Genomic DNA, 18,054 nt, shown 5'->3' with positions numbered 1-18,054 from the left:
TTTTTTTGCTTGAATATTCCTTTATTTCAAAGAAACAGCAAAAGAGACACAGGGGGCCAAATGCTGAGGAATAGATTACTTCTGAAACAAGCTAGTCCTACCTTATCCACCCCAAATACCAAGTTTCTGGAAATGAAAACATGAAACAAACTCTTACTGGCAAAGGAAGGAAGARTGAGCTTTTTGGGTCACTCAGCTTGTGGGTCAAACCTTTCACTGGGGAAAAATCGGTGCAGCTCCACTGGCTTAGTGACACGAGGTTGGTTGCACCAGTGCCAGCTCTGGCCCGAGGACACCAACATAGGCTGGACCTCACCTCTTGGCGAGCAGGACGTAGGAGCAACGATGCCCCAACCCTCCTGTGGCTCACACAGTGGCGCCTCCAAAGCCCAGACTGGCCAGGATCCCCCAGTGATGCCCCTGGGGAAATGGAAAAAGATCTTGGGATCGCCTCAGGGAGAGATCCTAAGGAGAAGCAGCCTAGCAAGAGATTYGAGTGCTCAGAAATAACATAGAAGTAACCAATTAACGTCGCCCTGTATGTAGAAAGGGCACAGCGGGACTTTTTTCAGATCCATCTAGGCAAACAGGCCACATATCTGCACCAGGATTTTGCCTAGTTTTGTAATTTCCCCATATTAATTTTGGTCATGTATTAAGAAGCTGCTCTGAAAAGTATCTGCTTGACTCCAGGTCACACTGAAGAAGTCACATGTCTATCCAATACAGTAGAAAAAGCTTTGTCTAAAATGAGTCAAAAAGCAGGTCACTAGATGGAATTAGCATCTTATCATTTCAGAAAGCAACAATTTGAATAGGTCACCTTCTTTGCAGCTTGCTGGGAGAGGGGAACACGCTGCTTTTGCATGGCTCRGTCCCAACTCCCTTACTTTTGTAGGAAATCATCACATAAAAGACTGTGCAGATTAGATGGCAGGGAGCATGCCTGTTTCTTCTGCAATTAATATCATATGCAAATGAAATGTTTCCACTGGAAGTTTGCAAAAAGGGAATGCTGCCACTTACTACCGTCTCTGCTGAGCTAAAAGCTTTTTCGCAGATAACATTTTTCATGTGGTGCTTGGTGTGCTTTACATTTATTGAGCCTTGGCAAAATGTCTGTAAATCAGCCTTGTATAGATTCGTCATATATCCAGTTTGCAGAAACCAGCAAGTCTAAAGGATTAAGATAACAGTATGGAACCTCTTTGACTGACAGTGTCAGAGAGGGAGATGCAGGCTTCACTCTCCCCACAGCTTTTGCTCCAGGCTTGGTTTTTCCCCCTCCATTTGGTGTTGAACTGCTGCTCTGAGCTGTTAAATGACTGCTGGGCTCTGCCAGAGATAGCTGCCTTTCTAGGGGGAAAATGGAGTATTTCCTTTGCACAATAAGTGGGTTGGACACACGCAGCAGAGATCAGAATGGTCACAGCACCTCTGAAAACCAGAAAACTAAACTTTGAGATACCCAAATTTAAGGCTTCTTACATGTGGGATGCTCTGGAATTTGAAAAAGACCCTGGGGACCCAGACTCCTCTCTGTCTGTGCTGGGAGAGACRTGCACTGGAGGAGGTGGAGCTGGGAACCTACATCTGCAGCACTCAAAACTACTCCAGGAGCTGTCAGTCCAGCTAATTCTGAAACAGCAGGTCCAAAAAGCCAGGGAGCAGCGGGCAGAACTTCTCTCYGCTTTCTCTTTAGGGAGCTGTCACCTTCCACCACCACCACCACACACACACACATACACACACAAACACACTGCAAGCAACTCTTCATGATGGCACTTGAAAAAGAATAAAAAAGATGACTTGAAACTACCTACACACCTCCAGCAGTGGGGCCTTGTGCATAGGTTGTTCTCTACCAACCTTTACCATGAGGGATTTTTAGCCAGGCCATTTCAAATAAAAATAAAAATWAAAATAATTATTGAAACATGCATTCTGCACAGATAGATCATGACCCCCTTTCGGAAGAGAGGCTTTTCTCTCTCCTGCCATGAGCAGCCAYGTATCAGGTTCCCACCTCTGACCTGAGTTGCTGCTAATTTTGACATCTTTGGGGAGTACCAGGCATTTTAGAAAACCTTCTTGTTGTGAAGAGCACATTGCGAGTGAGCTGGGGACATGGAGCACGGTTATATGTGAGAAGCAGAAAACTACTGAGGAACTAATTCTATCTGAGAAAAGAAGCATGTGGTAGCCACAGATGCAGGGACCAGCCTGAAGCCATGGTAATATTAAGAAGAAGATTTAGSATCTTAAATCAGTAACAGGGGAGACAAATATTTAAACTGGGATTTCCTAAAGAAGAGTTACAATTAAGAGACATTGCACAAGCCCCCTTGCAGTGTGAGGACAGGGAGCGTTTCTCAATCTGGGGAGGCTGTGAAAGGACTTTCATGTATTTATGGTAGTCCTAAGGCTGTATAACGGGGCCAGTTCAGTGGGTGGGAAACAGTCTCACTGGAGCTTTGAACAGAGATGCTTTTGTTCAAGATCTGAAAGTCCGTGCTATGACAACAAGTTTAGTCACAGCTACTCTGTTTTTGCCTGTGATGGCTACAGGAATTGTCTGTAATGTCAGCAAAACAGCAAGATATGACAGTCTTTAGTTCCTATCCATTCATTTCTGTCCTAACAAGGAACTCACTCCAGGAGCCCAGGTTCTTCTTGTCTACCAAAACCTTGAGCAATAATATCAGTGAGATTATGATAAAGAAATAAATAAAAAAGTCTAATTTATGAAGCAACCCTTTCAAAGCGTTAAACCATTCATAGCTTTATGACTACATATTAATCTGCTCTCATTTATTGCTTTGTAAGGCTATTTTGACAAAAGTTCATTATCAAGACTGCTAAATGCTTTTAAAGCATTGATTGGGGGAATTATTACATCACGGTGATAGACACAGTGTGTTAAGATGGATTGTAAGGCTCGGTCCATCTGAAATTTCCCCCCTTTTAATTGGATCGATCCTCAGAATAAACGAAGTTTAATTGAATTTTGAGGAAAATTGAGCAGTTGTTTTCAAGTCTCTGTCAATATGCATTATTTCAATTACATGATGATAAGCATAGAGAGAGTTTGCAAACAGCCTGATCGGAGGCAGAGGCTCCACACCAGAGAGGCTCTCTGCACACAGCTGGCCTTTACTTTTTCCAAGATGAGCTTCATTTCCCACAAGCAAATCAGCAAGGGCAGGGGCCCTGCTCCTGTAATACAGCCCAAGAAAATATTTCAGAGAAAATTACCTCCCAATACATACCTCTCCATTTTCCCTGCTGTTCCAGTTCCTTGGGCTAGCACTCCTTCCACAAGGTTCCCGTAGTCACTTCCCGACAGAGTGGGACAATTTTTTGTACTCATCCCAAGCTTTTTGTTCAAAGATCTCAAAATGGCTTGGAAACATTGACCAAGACATGTTGGYTCAGCAAGCTTTTCTGCAGTGAGATCAAGAAGCAATCATACCTTGCTGTCTCCCCTGCTCCACTGATAGAGATTGCTACCCCCAAACCAAAAGGACACTTGTATCCAGCCTCCACAGCTTAGGTGCAAATTCTAGCATCTCCATTGAAAGTGCTGGTGAAGGCACATTGAAATTAAAGGGTTGGAGTTAGCATCAGAAATGCAAGGCATTTTCAGAACGGCAGCATCTTCCAGAGCTCATTGACTAGACTTCACTGTCTGACACCAGTACAGCTCCACTGAACATACAGGGGTAGGGAAACTGTGGCATCCTTCTGAGACATGCTGGGACAGGATCCCAATACAGTAGGACTTCCCCTTTATAGGAAACAAATGTCTTTAACTTGAGGCCTTAAGCAAATTTATGGGCTCCTTGGAAATCTTTCCTCAACTCARAAATGTTCCCTCCTCCTTCACAAGCACCAAGGCTGGGCAAAAAAATGAGGAAACTATGATCAGAGGAGGAAAAACGCAGCGTCACCTGGGAATGAACAGTGCTGATGTAGCAATGGCGAGTAAAGCATTCYCCTGGCTCTTCATGTGTTGTTTCGAACATCCAATTAGTGGAAATTCTTTACTACATCCTTTTCCTTCTCCCTGTCACGGTTTGGTATCAGCCCTAGTATCCAGAGATGCTCTCCAGAAGGATTGCTTTACCTCCTCCTGCTTTAAGGCTCCCTTACCCAACACAGCTGCAGTGCAAGAGAGGCAATTTAGCTCAGCCACTGTCTTTCTTGTTTTCTTTCATTGACTATCCGTACAAAAAAGTAAGMCCCTCAGCTAAAGAGCCAATACCCTCTGCATAGTCATAAACCCCCCATTCCTCCTGTAGGCATCTCCTTTCCCGTGCATTTCCCCTAGCCCTGGGCACCCAGGTGACACCCTGCTTCAGCGGGCGCCCTGGCTGCGTTCAGAGGAAGGCACGGGGCAGAGTGTGCTGGCCCCGTGGGCCGAGGGTCAGGACAGAGCCCTCCTGGGTGCCCGGCTGCAGCTGACAGGCTAGGAATAAAGGATGTAGCCGTTGTTACAGATTCGTTAGTTATTCATTGTAACAACGTTGATCCTAATGAATTCATTTGGTATTCATTGGCTGTCACGCACAGTTCTGTAAGTCTTCAGCTCTAATTTAGGACAATTAAAATGAAGTGTTAGCAAGCAATGTTTCCCCTGCATTGCACAATCTATAATATTTTCTTTTTAGGGGAGGGATGCAGACTAACCCGGCTCATGCTGCTGATGTTATCAGAGAGAGAGATCTTACAGCTTGATCCTGCAACGCTTAATGAATTAATACAGCAGATATAATTTTCATGGGTCAGTGTGTTGTGCTGGCCTGCAGATCTGTCTAGATTAGGCCTAGAGAAAGACTAATTGAAAAATACATGTCTTGGTTTGCTTAAAAACAATAAGCAGATATCTACCAGGGAGCAACGCACAAACAAAATGCATAAAAGCCAGCCAGTGATTTGTCATATGCTTCATAGTTCATGTTGTAAATTAGACAATCTTTCATAATCACAGGGACGGGGGAGGGGGCGAACCCAATCAATTTGTCTGTAAAATTCTAAGTCCTTTTGAAAACACAATTGAAATATAATTCCTCTGTGTTTCCCAGTTAATTATCATTTACAATATTTCTGGCATCAAAGCTTTACTAGCATGGAGGGATCATTTCTTCATCACAATACCACTTTCAGGATTCATTTATCTTGTCTTTTAGACTAATTATCGCCAAATTCACCAATAGACTGTCACACTTACATGCTCCAATAAATGTAGTTTTAAATCAGCAGCTTACTTTGCTGCAGTGGTACAAGCTTTCCTGAATTGTGTCTAACTAGAGTCATTCATCTGTGATCACAACACTAAAGGGAGAACAACAACATTAAGGTTTGTATGAATGATCATGCTTATTTATATGCAAATACGTCTGACAAATCAATAATGTATGATTTAGCTGTTCACTGTGCGTTAGTAGAAGTGCCGCCAGTCCCAGGTGGCGGCCTCAAAAGGATCCTCGGCTCTTCCCCCTCCCCGTTTCAGTCCCTCTTCAACCAGCTTCTCTGGTCAAGTGGCTGTAAAATCAGCTGCTTCCTCACCCATGTGCCGTTGCAGAATTAGCAACTGCCCCGGCTGCTGCAGAGGTGATAAAGTTTGGAGAAGCAGATAGGGGCCTGGGGAGGCAGCGGAAAGTGCCTGTGCTGCTGGGATGGAGGTGGCTCCCATGCCTGGGGCATGCTGAGTACTCTGAGGACCACAAGCACCCTGTGCGTGTGGGCCAYGTGGGCAAGGGAGTGATGGGCTCCATGAAGGGGTCCTGCAGGTAGCCAGGAACAGAGGCTTGAGCAGAGGAAAGGTGTTCACATGGCACCTTCCAGCTTTCCACTGGCTGGGACCATCACAGACTCATTCCTGCAAACTTCAAACCAGTGTGAAGCATAATAATGTCTCATGTGGAGTTAGCTTTGGTCATCCAAGGACCTCACAGTACTTGTATGTCCTGCTCCTTTTTTTCTACTCAGCAAATGCTCAGATCTGCCTTGTTTCACTGCAGAGGCTTGGCCACCCTCCTCTGTCCTTGCTTGGTTCCTGGCAAGCAATTTTAYGGCAGAGCATTTCTCTGAAGCCCTGCACAGGACTGCCCCCAAAAYGTCAACTCCATTGTGTTCAGAAATAAAAGGAAAGTCAGTGAATGTGAAATACCAGTGCCATGTGGTGGTACCATGTTCTCCACGTCCTACAAAGACCACATGTTGCCCAAATGCACCAYGGTGTGTTTGCACCTGCCTTGGAGACTGCCTGTTCCCAAGAGCACTTTGCATGAGCAAATTGACAGGATCTGAGAGGAAACTGGAACAAGTAAATAGCAGATATCTCTATCTTGTACCTCTGTAAGCATGAACGCTGGGCCAGATGTTGATGTGGTGTAAATGCCTKCATTTCTTCTAGATTGCTTGTGATGGTGGTGACCTGGGCTTTCAGCTAAAGCCAAAAGCTGCTTTGGAGCCAAGAGAAAACCCTTGCCCTTGAGCTGTTGTTATATTTCTTCCCATAACCTTTAGACTGAGAAGGAATTGTGTCCTCCTGGCCAAGGCACACTGGATAGGAAATGCCTCAAGCATGGTGGTTGGTTCAGTTGGCCAGAAATATCTAGATGCTGAGGAGCAATGTAAGAAGTTTTCTTTCTTCTTCCAGACCATCCTGAGCTACTTCCAGCAAAAGATGAGGGTGGCTGGAGAAGACTGTACAGRTTCCCATGTAAAGGATCCTAGCACATCCTGAAACACCCCACATGTAGCCTCATCTCCCTTCCACTCCTGCTTCCTTCCAGGTAAGCCAAGGCTGCCCTGACTCAGTGACTGTCTACAGCTCCCAGCAGAGCCAGGAGCTGTCTCACTTCTCCAGATACACCCAGGCGCCTCTAGCAGCTCTTGCCTTTGAAGTCATGAACCCGCACAATCCAGCACCTCATTGCTCAGCAAAGCCCCTCTGAGCTCATCCTGTTTGCCATGACAGGTGAAAAGAAGAGCAACCTGAATGAATGCTGTGCTGTACACCCTGTCCCAGGGATAAATTGCTCAGTTATTGCCAGCTTAGGAAATCCTACTCAGAAAGCTGTGAAAGCAGGCGAGAAATCCCAGTGTACACAACGCCGGGGGGACGAGGGGCGGRGTAAGCTTAATGGCCTGCATGAATTGTCAAGCAAACCCTCTGCAGACTTCAGCATCTTCAGTGGCACATTCTTATTCCGACACAGAAGCGACATTTATAGGTCGTAACTCTGAGGAGCAGTTGGTCTCTCTGGCACTATTACACTTAAATGTGAAGGGCTTCATCTGCTGACTATCACAGTGGAAAAGGCAAGTTGAGCAGTTAAAGTAACAGTTCAGGAAGATCCCCCAGGGATGGAATGAACAAAAGAGAATAATCAGGCATTTTCACAACTTGCCCTGTAGTGTATTAGTTTCTGGCAACTAAGCTGCTTTTAGTTTTCCCAGTTTATTTTTAACCAGGTCTACAGAATACTTGGCGCATATTCCCATTGCATTTATAATTATAATTGGCTATCCARCTAAAAAGTCTATGGATCTGTGTGGTAGGAAACCTGCTGTGTAGATGTGCTTGTGTGTGTGCACACATGCACAAACGYGCACATCCGCACACCCCTGCCCTCACACATACAGTCTTAAAAAAGCTAGTCAGAGATTGAATTAGCTTAGAAATGGAGCATCTGCACAAGCAATAATTTCATTACTGGGGAAAGCAGGAAACTGTGTTTCTCAATGAAGCTCAGATTATGAATCCGGTCATTTGCATTGGAATTTTAATAGGTTTGTACAAAAAAGAACTGGCACACATCACTTATTTGAATGTGGTCGAATACAAGGGAGACACTGCATACACTTGGGCACACTCTGGGCAGCGTACAAGGCTGCGGTGTGCGATAAGGCAAGCACCTCCTGTCCTGTGAACGGGAACCGGGTAAAGCTTGGGAGTCTGCAATGCTTGGCTGTTTACTCCACTTAGATACTTGTCACTGGAGTGACTAACTTGGAGATCGAGCAGGAAGAAGGTCATTACTTTAAACAATTTAATATCAGTTCCATGGCCATGCTTTGAGYTAGGTTAGGAATGCTGCCTCTAAAATGATTCCTGCCAAGGCCATGGGAAGCTGATCCGTGTGTGTACGGCCCAAGCAAAAGCTGGTGAGTGGAGCTATGTTGTAGCAGTGACAAAATGAAAGCCAAGCCTCTAGGGCTTGGATCAGTCCCCAAACCCAACAAGCAAACCCGTGCTGGACTGAGATTTGAGGTTCTTCCAGTAACGAGGAGCGGAGATTTTATGAGTGGGTCAAGTGCGGACGCTTGGATAAAGCACTATAGGAAAAGCAGCCGTACTTTCCCACATGGGCTGGATTTCAGATGCTGTGCAAGTCCCGTTCTCCATAGAGATGAAGTAGCTCTTGCTTTTATGTATCATTTTCCCCTCTCATCAACCCCGGCTGGCTCACGCAGGAGGAATCGGCAGCTGTTGCAATAATTCYGCATTTTGGGCGATGGCACCGTGCCTTCCTGCAATCCTGTCAGGCTGCCGCGGTGGTGCAGGGTGGCCTCCCTACATGCAGRAATGTTCCTCACCCACCTCGGGAAGCATGGAGAATGAGACTACAACTCCCAGCATCCCCAGGAAGAAACAGGATGAGATTTTAAGCCAGGCTTGTTTCTCTTCCCTAACAAATGGCACTTGAAAATTCAATCTCCGATTTGCAGGTTATGCCTTTTGTTTTAATTAGCACTGAAGAAGTTAGCARGAATGGAAAAAAGCATTCATTTCATCATCTCTGCGAGAGATTTTGTCAGGGATACAGATATACACAGAAAGCAAGCAGCTTAGCTCACATCTCAGCCTGCCTAGGCTTTTCCTGTGGGGTGCTTACTAATATGAAATATTAAAAGTGCCGTGTCCTTTTCTTACCATATTTCTTCATATTCAGTGTGGCCACTCAATTGATATGTAAATAAAGTGTACCACCACTCTATAAAATGCAGATACCCTGCATTATTTAAGCTGCGAAGGCAATGCATCATTCGTTATGTGGCTCATTGGGGGAGCCCTGCTGTGTATTTGGCAATAAAGCCTCAGAGCGCCTCATCAGAAACAGCAGTTGGTCCAGGGGAAGTTCATTTATGCATGAAATATTCACAGAGCAACAATGCAAACCTTAAACATCAGTAATTGTTAGATTTCTATTGCCTCTAACTAGTGTCTCTAAATTATTGCAAAAGACCAGCCAATTTGCAAATTACATATATTTGTCATGCTCTTGTACCTTTAGTGAACAGACCATAATGGTGATAGCATTTTTAATGTACACAGTCACTGAGCTTCCTTTGGAGAGCTAGCCAAAGACTAGCTCTTTAGTCAAAAGAGCTGGCCAGGTTTCTGGAGAAAGTCCCTGATATAATAACTGACTCATTGCCTGTGATTTTCCCAAATGTTTATCTCCAGCTTTAGTTTATGAAGAAACTTCATCCAAGAGGGCCCTCCCACTCTCTGACTACCTTGGAGAAAATCTGTCTGATCACGTTACTAGAAACATGCAGAGGCCATGGTATGAACAAGGCTAGTGCAGGTTTTTGCTTGGCTTCTGCAATTCAGTCCTCACTGCTAGGAGATAACCTTGCCCAATCATTTTGTAACTGCTGAGGGGAAGTACGTCTGGAAAAATCTGCCTGAGGTCCCATGCTGAAAACCACCAGGCAGACTGAATGCCTCATGTAATCCCCTCAAAGGCTGCAGAGTCACGCCAGGGAAGACTGATACCTGGGGAGAGGTCTGTCTGTGCCACCCTTTGGCATGCTCCGAAATGAGAAAGCAGATAAACAGATCTACTTGCTTGGAGCTGTGCTGGGATTAGCAATGGATGCTGATCCAGGAGTTTGTGAAATGCTCTCTATTTCAAGCTGGGAATTTTTCAACTACCTTTAGTCGTGTAGAGAGTGAAGGCTGCCCGGTAACCACAGCCCTTTTTCAGGACYGGGGGCTCCTATCTGTGCCTATCATGTGCATGCTGTAACACTCGGCTCCGTGCCGTCTCCCCTTTGACAAGACCAGCCAGAGCACGGCCAGTGCTAAGGGACACTCTCTACCAGGAGCCACAGCAAGTGAGAAATTCATTTAATACCTTCGGATTCATTAACGTCCTTCCCTGCAAGACCCAAAATAACAACCAGGAGATCAAAAGGTCAATTAACACTCAGAATCTCTGATCTATCAGCAGATTAATTTCTGAGTTGCTTTATGATCGGGTATTCCCTATAAAAAGTGTAGAAGGAAAGTGCTCAGTCCCTGTCTTTCCACTTCCCAGTTAATGTTTAACAAAAGTCTTTTTATGTGCTCTTCCATTTAATACAGTAATAAAATACAGCATCACCTTTGACAAATCGCTTCCTCCTCACAAAGGAAAGGGCATATTTCCCCAGTTGACAGCATATTGTTTTACCTTTTACACTTTATATATCTTTGGGAATGGAATCTCCTCCATCAGGTTGATAAAACACAATTTCCTTTCTCCAGGTATATTAGTCCCACAGGAGGAGTCAATAGCCCTGCAGAGGACAGAGGAAAAAAGCATCCTTTCTGGTCATGTGAGGCACGTGGGCGATGCTGGCTTTCTGCATATCTTGCTATCCCAGAAGGAGCCAATGGCTCTGATGACATTTCCTCCTTCCTCTCAAGTCTCAGAGCAAACTCAATGTGGGGTTCAGTCCACTCTGTATGAAACTAGTTGCTTGATGGACAACCAGCGTGCATGCTTTGGATAGCTTCTTGTGCCTTTAGGTAGTGTAGAGTCATCCTAGAAATTGCAGCTGTGGGATTGAAGTTCTCCTGCACAGTGCTTTCGGAGGGAGAGCAGCCCCACAGCTGCCAAGTTCACTCTGAGTTCAAAAGATCATAATGCCTTATTTTACAAATGATTGTTTTAAGTTCACCTCGTCTCTAYGGCCTTGTCCATGTCAGAGGCGTGAAGAGTAGTGTTACAAGTGTGTGTAAACTCACAGACCAGCACTTTCTCTATCCCCACATCTAGCAACAAGCCTGGCTCTGTTCAGGCTCAAGCCCTCAGCATTATACTTAGAAGAGCAGAGCTTGAGGTATCTGCTGGGGTGAAGGGCTGGAGTCCCTTGACCTCGTCTGCTGCAGACTGTGCAAGTGAGATCTTCACCCTGCACTAAGGTCTAAGGTCTCTGTATAGGAAGGAATTACACCCTCATGAATCTAAGCAGGAAAGCAGCTCAGGACTTGAACCTGAGCAGCAAAACGGCACCTTTTGGCGATCTAGCAGGAGAAGACAATAAAAGCTAATTAAAAAAAAAAAAAGGATGCTGGAGTTTTTAGTCACTTAACAAAATGAATTTCTTGTACAGGTTCTGAGGCTGGACTCTTTCAAAGGCGATCACTCTTGACTCAAGGTTTCTCTTTGACTTGTTTTATGATGTTTGTTGAAAGTTCAGAAAATTAAATCTTTTGCAGTTTCAGAAAAGCACATGATGGATGTGTTTTGGGATTCAAATCAAGAGAGGGAGAATGCTTCTTTAAATTATTAGTTTGGCTTCTCTCCACCATGCTGCCGCTCTGTTAATTAAACAGTGGACATATGTTAAGGCTGTTTTACAAGCATCTGGAAAGAAAAATTAACATTTTTTATCACTGTCACTGTAATTTCTTAACTGTATGTGTATGTGGACAATATGAAAATTAGTTTCATTTAAAAGTTTGAGTGGCTTGCTTTGATTAAAAGACAGCAAGATGAGGAAAGGGAAGTCTGATAGATGAAGAAGAATCTGGCCTGGAGAATGGGAAGCATAACATGATGTTTGATGAAACTGGTCAATCAGGGTGGAAATATAATACTGTGCATTTGTATTAAAAGAACCATGTTGTGCATTTCTATTATCCTTTTCAACTTAGTTCTGGATATAGTCTGCAAACAAAAACATCAGCACCCCGTGGAACAGATTTTGGTTGGTCGTCATGGGTTACCTGCACTTCTCTGAGTTTTTGTCTTTCCTGCAGTTTGGGACACTCAGAGCACTGGTAAGCAGTCCTGAATGTTGAATCTGGTACTTAAATACAATTATCTGAGACATACTGTTCCTTCTCACAATACTTCTTGCACAAAGTCCCCCCCTTCTGTAAAAGTTTTCTACTAGAAAATGGGGAACTTGAGGGCTAAGCTGYGAAAAATAAAATAATTGTGGCATAGGAACCACGCATGGCCTCATTTGACCACATTCTCTTTCAACCTAGACTTGGAAGCCAAGAGGAAAAAAGGAGAGTGTCAAAATTATTTTCTGAAACTAATAGCTGGCTTCATAAATTGAGCAAGCAGACATCCCTGCTCTGGTCCACGGTGGGTGAATCTTCTCAGGCTGCACAATGAGCTGCACTATGGAAATTAAACAATATGTTTCTAAATTGACAGATTGGACATGCTCCATTTCCAAGATTCCCAGTCCACACTTGCTAATTATAGCAATATGTTGTTTAGCAGTGAAGAACTGTCCAAATCCGAATTTCCCTGAGCAATGAGGTACACTTAACTCCAGCTGGACAGAATAGACCATGCAACAGAACATAACAGGGATTCCTGCCTTTTTCCTGCCATGTCATAGAGAGGGCTGGGAAATTCACAGCCTTTGGGCCAAATCTGGCCCAATTTACCCATATAAACAGGCCTTTGAAATTAACGGGACTATGCCTAAGAATAAGGGTCTGATCCAACAGTCATTAAAAACAATGGCCCTTTCCCAGGTTTCACAAGTCGTTACATCAAGCATAAGGTGAGCAGGATTTGACCATGAGCCTGCAAGGAAAATGAGCAGCAAAATACCTGCATAGAAAATATAGAGTAAGACTTTTTAAAAAATTCTAGCACCTAACTGACTTATTTTGATTCCTTTTCCTTTTTCCTCCTTGCAAACCAAAACATGCTCTTCTGGAAACATTTATTTTCAGCCAGAGAAAATTCACAGGCAGAAACTATCAAAGGAGCAGACTGGAGCAGACTGTCATTCATTTATCCATGCTGCCACTCATTGTATTTCCCTTGAAATCCTGCTGAAATCATTAACATGTCTTTAGAAGAAGATATCACCGAGCCCCTCTAGGAGTAGTAGAACTAGATCCTTAACTGCTGTGACACCAGCCAGAAACGAGCGGTCTGGCTAATCCAGAACTACCACTTCTGTTTTCGTCTCTCTATAACCCTCACTTTCCCTATCAGTCTTTATACAACGATAGAAAGAATAACCTATTCATTTATCCCACCAACAAGCCAACTGGGATTTTTGCTCTAAAATGGGTGCTTGTAAGGGCACTGAGTGGATATACCCTAGCTGACTGGTTAACATATGTAACTCGGTCCTGTGTGCATGTTGTTAAAATAATGAATGCAGAAGCCTGAACTGTCAAACGAATTAATCTTGCGCTCCTGATGATATCACAAACCACTAGGGCTTCACTCTCACAGGTTGCAATCTCATCAACCCCCCTGCCTATTGATTTATACCTGCAGAATCCATCCTTCTCCCTATCCATTATCCTAAATGCAATGCTAACGTACCAAAGAAAATCTATTTGAGTTCATTTGAATTTTTCTTTTTAGCTCCTGAATTAATGTTTTCTAAAAGGATATCTTAATCAGGCACTTTTTTTTTTATTAAAAGAAATATTACAAGAATAAAACACCCGCCCTGAAGGTTCAGTCAGCTATGGCAAAATAGTATATTTGGCTGCTGTTATCCCAGTGTGCTTTTTTCCCCTTCAGTGAAATTAGCAATGTGAAATAGATCTAAGAATTTTAACCCTATTTGACCAGTGAGAGTTAACTGATGAACACAGTTAATTTTTTTGATGAATTAGTATTAGGGGGATTGGTGAGTTTTTTTCTTGCCTTCTAATAATAAAAAACTGCAAAACTGCAGGTTATGTAATTAGTTGGAATTATACTGTTACAGTGATTAGAGAGAATTGCCTTTTTTTGCTACTATTGAGAGGATGTTTCTGAAAATAAGTCTTTGTATTTCTGCATGAGATAAAAGATGTTACTGCTGTGGTTAGTGCATGGCATCATTGTCAAAGCAAGTGGACAAGAATCAGCTCAAGATTTTGCTGCGAGTTTGTTTCTTCATTACTCATATAAAGTTTTTAATCCTGTCTGGTTTGCAGACTATTGCTTGCATTTCAATCACATTTTAAAATTTCTCTGACACAGAAATTTTACCAATCTCTTTTTCTCCATTTGCTTAATGAAAACTGAGGTTTCTAGGCAGTCATTTATTTCCAGAAATTGGGGCTTCAGTGAAAACGCTATATATTCATCTCACACACATTTTACAAGTGTCATGGGAGTTAGCAAAATGAATTCCCCTGAAATGTTTGTAATATATATAACAAGCTCAAACCTACAAACTGAAAGCTTGAAATTCAGCTTCTCCCAAAAGGTGAAGACAGATACTGAGTGTAATCATTCCCTTTTATGAATAAAAGAAGAGGCAACCGATTTTATCTTAATCACTTTTCTAGTACCCTTAGAAAGGATAAAGTTTACCAGCATCTCAGTGTATGTCTCTATATACATCTGCACTGTATAAATATGTCTATTATACAAATACACGTGCTGTATACTGGCACGTGTGCAGGGGCTCAGCTCACCCGCATGCTCATTCCCTGGTAGTCAAGTCGGATGGAGTGGGGAGGGAGCCAGMTTGCTCACAAAGTGGAGAAACTCAGACCTAAAGCAGGGGGACAGTAAGGCTGCGGGAAATGCAACTGCCTGAAGCTCAAACACTGTCTCGATAGCTCTGTGAATGCAACTAACTCAAATCCYAGGCTAGCAAGAACAACATCGAAGTCATCAAGTGTGGCTGAGCACTCAGATCCTTCAGGGGACTCACTCACTYCAGAAGATTTTCTCCGAGTCACAAGAGAAATCTGGTGGAAAAGCTGTAACTTAAATTGTAGTTGTCCAAATTTTCTGCTAACCACACAGGCCTCCTCCTCCTCCTCCTCATGTGTATCAGGAATAATACAAGAACACTACAGGGATTTGCAAGACAGGTATCTCAGGTACCYCTGCCTAGGTCTAGATAGGAGGTATTTTCAGATTTTGCGTTCTCTGGACTTTAAAGRGCGGACAGTATTCTAGTAGACATTCACCTTCCGCTGTAGTCGTGACTATGCTGAACACATCTCTTTGCATTTGGGACTACGTGAGCTGCCTCCCTTCCCGGCTGCGGTGCCCTGACCGTTACAGTCACAGGCTCGTTGGAAAAGCCGTAGCAGGGGCACATTCCGGTATCCTTAGTTCGTGTTAACRCCCTTGAGGCCTCAGTACAGGAATCTCAGAAGAACGGGAAATGGAAAAGCAGAGAGGAATAATTGCATTTGACTTTCTTTGGGAAGATTTTGAGACAGAAAGGATTATCCTCACTCAGGCTAAAACTACAGCTGGATACAAAACAACCCCAAATTGAAGCATCCCAGAATTCCAGTTTGGCTCCACATTTGCTTAAGTGTGTGTTGGTATAAAGTCTTGTCCAGAGGTTATTGTTAGATGGCGAAGTTGAAAGAATAAAGAATTCTAACAGGAAGAAAAAAAGTCTTCTGTAACTAGTTGGTGAATTTGTGTATATCTCCAGAACAGTTTGAATAAAAAGTTTTGTAATGGTTTTAATTAAGACTAGTTTCCATTTTCCTTCAATTTCTTTATAAAGTTCAATCTTTGTTTCTTCAATCTTTGTTTCTAGCTACAGTTTGCTACAAAAACTACTTGTAGGAGTTTGCTCCGCTGGAGATCAGTTCATCTTGAAAGGTCTCTTCCACTGCTGTTGGGGATAACATATCACCTACAGTACTTGTTTCGGCCAAAGCTGGAGTGAGGTGGGGGAAGGGGACAAGTCCAGCTTGAGCTAATGTGTAACACATCTTTCACTTCCAAGTGCTCAGTCCCTTCTGCAACCGTAGGCTGGGAAAAGTATCAGGCATACTTGTAAGGTTTGCAAAATGCTTTCTCCCTGCACAAGAGTCCTTTACTGTCACAGTCTTTGCCTTGCGGGTTAATAAAACCATCCATCACACTTCCCGATGACAGATGTCTAAATGTCCGAATAATACCCGGCATAGAGAGCTATGCATTTTGACAGCCAGAATCAGATTTCATAAGAGATCGAGACAACTCCAGAAGTGAATGGAATGCACAGATGTTAGCAAGCCTGTCCTTCTGATTAAGTTTGCTGCAATGCAGAAGGTATAAATATGTTCAAATGCTCAGAAGGCCATGGGAAATGAGAGACTGCATTTTAGCACCCAGCACTTTTGAGTCCCAGGGTAATCCTGATTTTAAGTACACCTTTTATAGACCAATCTGGCTGAATTGTTCTACAAGTTAAATGAAGCAAAGACTTTGTAGAAGTATTCTGGCAAACAATATAATGTATCACTTAAAGAGCCATAACCAAGCRAGTGGAAAATGCAGCTCTTGTTGCAACTTAAAGCACACTAACCATAGTTCATATTTAGCATTTCACTGTGGTAAGTGAAAATAAATATCAGTAAACAAATAGGCAGTGTACCCCTGTACACTCTGCTAGTCAGAGATCAACATATACTGTTGGGTAACCATCAGCTAGGTGGCTTATAACTGTACTGAGCAGTGTGTTTGCGAGGAACTGGTTGGGAGAAGCAAAAGGTAACTACGGATGTTTTCTGTGTAGTAGCAAACTGGTACAGAGCAACTACAACTCTTTCTTCCAGGGTGAAAGAAGCCTTTATTCCAACAGTCCGGTGCTTCAGTCTTTGGGACAAAGTTATCAYACTGGATCTCCTCCGGCAGGGTGGTAGTGGTGAGACTTGGGAACAACTTGATCTGACAGGACCGTCCAAGGAGTTTTCAKACTCACGGCTTGCCATGTGGCCTAGCCACGCAACTCCTCGGTCTTCCCTGAGGGTTATAGACCTATGAATTTCACACCTTTTGTATGCCAGTGGCTTCACCAGGCAAAGCTTCCCACKGATTTTTTTGCAAGGATACGTGACTTGGGAGAAAGTTACCATGCAGAGTTTTGATGATCCAATTTTGTGCCTAATTGGACTGGCAGTCTCTTGGAGCAGAGGCTCACGGTGCACAAGGAGGTCACAGTCCAGCTCTGCCGTAGTATCACAACAGAATAAAAACACATCTGAGAAAGTTTTTCCTGGAAGGAAAATTCCAGTCGAATAGGAGCAGACAATAAATCAGAGATAAGAGAACCTCTCTTCAATACCTGTGATTTATCCATCCCTTTCATAGCGGCACTTTGCAACACGTCCTAATCGGTCACTTCCTGGAATCTCAAAAAATTCACGGGGAGGTACAGCTGCTCCGTGTCTCTCAGCGTCCGGCTCTTCCGCGGTGAAAACTGACACCCCAGAGACACAACGTGCTAAACGCCACAACTGCCCGGACTCGGTGGACTGATACCGCACCGGGTGAGCCAGCGTTWGAGAAAGTGCTGCTTTTCAATGACTATTAGCAGGGGAAGTACTGCATTGATTATTCGTGAATCTATAGCTAATTACGTTATTTTARTCCAAATTATACCAGCAAGGCATAACATTTATGGGACTAGAAATGTCTTCCGAGTGACTGTGCCGGATATTGGAAGTGCTTGCTACTCTAGGTGTCTTAGGGGGTCTCTGCCAAGCTGGTAAATCTGAAATCTCTAATTCATTCAGGACTGAAAAATACGTTAGTCCCCAACGAAGCTTTTGAGGAGATTTTTACACCTGGTATMGGTACAAAAGAGGAATAAATCTGTATTCTCACAAGAAATGAGAACAGGAGTAACTCCTCACAACTGAGGTGTTTGCTTCAGATTTATTCTTTGAAGCAYGCACTTTTGCTTTGTTTGCTTAAAAATTGCCACCTGCAGTAGCTGCCAGCCCTTCTTTCTCTGAGTGCGCTGAAAGCTGCCACCCTGAGCTCCACTTTGCTTTCGTTTCCTTTCCCTCTCTTGCAAGCACTTTGCTTCTCCTCTGCTTTT

This window comes from Rhea americana, unplaced genomic scaffold, assembly GCF_003343005.1.
Source record: "Rhea americana isolate MKP2758 unplaced genomic scaffold, rheAme1 scaffold_4, whole genome shotgun sequence".
Taxonomy (NCBI): domain Eukaryota; kingdom Metazoa; phylum Chordata; class Aves; order Rheiformes; family Rheidae; genus Rhea; species Rhea americana.
Note: the sequence above shows the minus strand (reverse complement) of the source record.